Here is a 4,031-nt window from a genome sequence, read left to right as displayed (position 1 = left end):
TTTATTTTTATTCAGTTTTAGTGTAAACAAAATTAAGTATAAATGTGAATTCAGAGGTGCCTGGATGGCTCAGTCAGTTAAGTGTGTGCCTTTGGCTCCAGTCATGATCCTAGTCCCAAGTCCCACACTGGGCTCCTTGCTCAGTGGGGAGCCTGTTTCTCCTGCTTTCTCTCCCCCTGCTTGTGTTCTCTCTCTTTCTCTCTCTCTGGCAAATAAATATTTATTATTTGTTAAAAATTTTTGATTTAAATTTATTTTAAAAATCTATTCATTTTAAATTTTATTTATTAATTAATTCAGTGTGAGATTAAAACTTAGCAATATTTAGGAAATTATTACTGTTCCACCCACCTGAGGGGTCTCTTTGGTCTTAACTAAACAATCATAATATAACTATAGAATTTATGCATCTAGAGCTATTTTATAGCTTTGACCAAAAGGGATCTTTTTAGGTGTACACGTTCAAACTCAAAAGATAACTGTGGCCACACGTGGCATGGGTTGGCTGCTCCAGGGGCTATTAAACAGGAGCATGGACTGCCGGAAAACCATCAGGCAGTCCCCCTTAGCAGCGGAAGTCCTGTAGCAGTTCATCCAATACAGTTCAGGTGCAAGGTGATGACATCCTTCTCAGGCCTTAAGGAGCCACTACCTCTTACAACAGTTCCCTAATACAACTTATAGGGGCCCCACAAGGGACCTGTCAGTTTTAAGAGACCCCATACCCAGAAGAGCCCAAAGCATGAAGTTCCCATCAGGTTATTTATAGTGCATTTAGTCCAGATACAATTTAGTAGCCAGGAGTCATTTTTGCCACAGTAAAGTTGCCTAGAAACCTAGCTGACCTTCCTCCCCTCATCAGTTATTATGATGACATGGTTAGAAAGCATAACTAACGGGGCATTCTCATGCAGTGAATGAAAAGTCTTGTTAATCCTTTCATTTTCATATGGTAAGCCTCTTTCATCCTTTGTAATGACTGCTAAAGCATTTTTACTTAGTGGAGCATATTTGATACCACCGTTCTGTGTATTTGATATGTGAGACTGGTTTACCTTTTCATTCAGGCTCATGAAGTCAGAGTTGTGTCTGTTGCTGTTAGTCTGAGGTTCATACCTAGGGACCATTTAACTTAATCCTCTCAACTTTGCCACTGTTTTCATCACAGGTTCATACCCAGGGACCATTTAACTTAATCCTCTCAACTTTGTCACTGTTTTCACTGCAAAAACTTAAGTGAGGATGTATGATGAGGCCATCTTTTAGGTTCAGTGTAGAGAGACCAGTATAGGCAGAAGTCTTTACAAGGCATACCCTGTTGAGAGTTACTGAGGTCTCCATAGCAAAGGTATGTTTATTTTAAATCTACAAACTTTAAAATTGAGTTTTGCTACAATATGTATGAGTTTATAAATAACAACTTTTAGTTAGGAACATTGTCAGGAAGACAATGTAATCCTACCTTAGAGAGTTCATTCAGTGAATCTTGACTAGAGCCCAGCAATATGCACCTTCCATAGCACGTGCACACACATGCCCAGAGACATAATGTGACCACATGAAAGTAACAGCTCTCTCTCCCTTGAGTCACACTCTCCGAACCTAGACCCAGTGGTCCTTTATATGGAAACAGATTTCAGCTATAGGTAACCAGGTAACTACTGTTTTCCTTCCTTTTGTCAGCACAGGTTATCTGTGGTAGGAGATGCCATTAACAAGATCACCTGATCTAGAAGAACCGCCATGGGTGGTCACCTCTTGAAAAGTTACTAGACATACTTTAGAGACATAACCTTACTACCATACATAAAAGGGATATTGTAGAGAAAGTACTGGCTTGTTTAAGATGACAGAAATAGAGATGGTGATCTAAGAATGTTAGTTCCGGTTTGGAATGAAGTTCCCTCTTGGAACTTCACAATATACTATAGTAGTAAAGGAGACTATTTAACATAAGAGATCTTTCTGAGGGGAGCCTGGGTGGCTCAGTGGGTTAAAGCCTCTGCCTTCAACTCATGATTCCAGGGTCCTGGGATCGAGCCCCACATTGCGCTCTCTGCTTGGCAGGGAGCCTGCTTCCTCCTCTCTCTCTCTGCCTGCCTCTCTGCCTACTTGTGATCTCTTTCAAATAAATAAATAAAATCTTAAAAAAAAAAAAAGCGATCTTTCTGAAGAAAAAAAGAGGACATACCACTCTGGACCTTATGGAAATAAAGATTATAATGTGAGTGCTGTGAACAGCTAGCTGGGACAATGAGTGAATGTCAGTGGGCAGAGGGCTGCTTTTTGGAGTGATGAAAATAATCTGCGACTGTGTGATAATGATGATTCTTCAACTCAGTGAACCTACTGACAACTATGGCGTGCTTTGACTGGGTAAGTTGTGTGGTACGTGAAATATATCAGTAAGGCTGCCTTTTAAGAACTAAAGCAGTGGTTGGGATGCCTGGGTGGCTCAGTTGGTTAAGCAGCTGCCTTCGGCTCAGGTCATGATCCCAGCGTCCTGGGATCGAGTCCCACATCGGGCTCCTTGCTCAGCAGGGAGCCTGCTTCTCCCTCTGCCTCTGCCTGCCATTCTGTCTACCTATGCTCGCTCTCTCCCCCCCTCTCTCTCTGATAAATAAATAAAAATATTTAAAAAAATTAAATTAAAAAAAAAAGAACTAAAGCAGTGGAAGAAAACTCAGAGATCTAAAAGTGTTTGTCTGGGGTGGGGGTATAGAACTGAGTGGACAAAAGCAGGGATGAGAATGAGAATTTTTTTAAAAAGATTTTTATTTGGTTTAAGTTTTTTGAGCCATATAAACAAATTGAGTATTCAAAATAATAAGATGTATAGAATTGTGGGAAGTCATAGTGAAACAAATGAAAATAAAGTAATGAAGTTAATGTTAGCTGTTAGTGGAGGCCCTGAACAATAACACAAAAGCAGTCCCATTCATCAAAGAAGGTAATAAATAACTAAGGAGCAGGCGGTTGAAGGGGAAATGGAAAAAATTTTTTTACTTGGATCATGGTTCAAACAATAATCTTTCCCTCTAATATGGCAATGTGTGCATTGTTTCTTTTGTTTGCCCTTGAGAAGAACTACATCCATGCAAGAAGTAATTGGTTGAAAATCAGGTAAGTTCTGGGTGTAGAGGCCACATGTAACGTGCTGTACATCCGCATGCCATGTCATAATCAAAACATGACCCGTGTGGAAACTGAGGGGACAAGAGGGCTTCTGATGCTCAGAATGGCAGTTGGAAGAAGAAACAAACATTTTTGTAAAATTTCTCAAAATGTATGTTCCTCATGTGTGGGCACATCTGTGTTGTGCTATTTGTATCTCTGTAATGACTGGCTAGTACATAACCAGAGGAACAGTTTCACAGAGGTGCCACAGGGCACGGCCAGCTGATGGGAAGCCAGGTGGCAAAATCCTAAGAGCTCTAGTGGGTGCAAGAGTTCATGAGAAGGGGCCAGAAGTTTGAATCCCGGGCCCTAGGAAGAAAGGGTTGTATGACATCACACTTACGGGAAGTAGCCTCAGGAGTGTCCTTGATACCTCTTTGGATCTGGTTCTAAAAGAATTGAAGATGCATTACTTTCCGTGTTCTCAAATTCTCTTCTGGGGCTACCTGTTACAAGGTTGACTGGGGACTCTGATGGGGTCTTTACGGGAATTCAGTTCTTTTTTTCACCTGACTAAATTGCTGTTTGAGTCGCACCTCAGGCTAGGGTTCCGGAAATACTACACAGTTTCTTAATTAACTTACTAATTCTCTAAATAAACCTGTACATCTGCTATGGGATCCTAAGCATTAGGATGTAGACACCAAAAGGACACACACCCTAACCTCGTGGATCAGTGGTCTGTCCATCCTTAAGAGGCCAACCTATGAAGAAGTCAGTGTGAATGTGCTAACAAAATCCAAGTGCTGTAAGCACAAGAGGTGTGGGAAAGGGGGGAGGGAGAGGGTGGTTAAGTTACGGACATTGGGGAGGGTATGTGCTATGGTGAGTCCTATGAAGTGTGTTAACCTGGC

The sequence above is a fragment of the Mustela putorius genome, unplaced genomic scaffold (assembly GCF_011764305.1).
Source record: "Mustela putorius furo isolate JIRA1106 unplaced genomic scaffold, ASM1176430v1.1 tig00000145_pilon_pilon_pilon, whole genome shotgun sequence".
In the NCBI taxonomy this organism is placed as follows: Eukaryota; Metazoa; Chordata; class Mammalia; order Carnivora; family Mustelidae; genus Mustela; species Mustela putorius.
Note: the sequence above shows the minus strand (reverse complement) of the source record.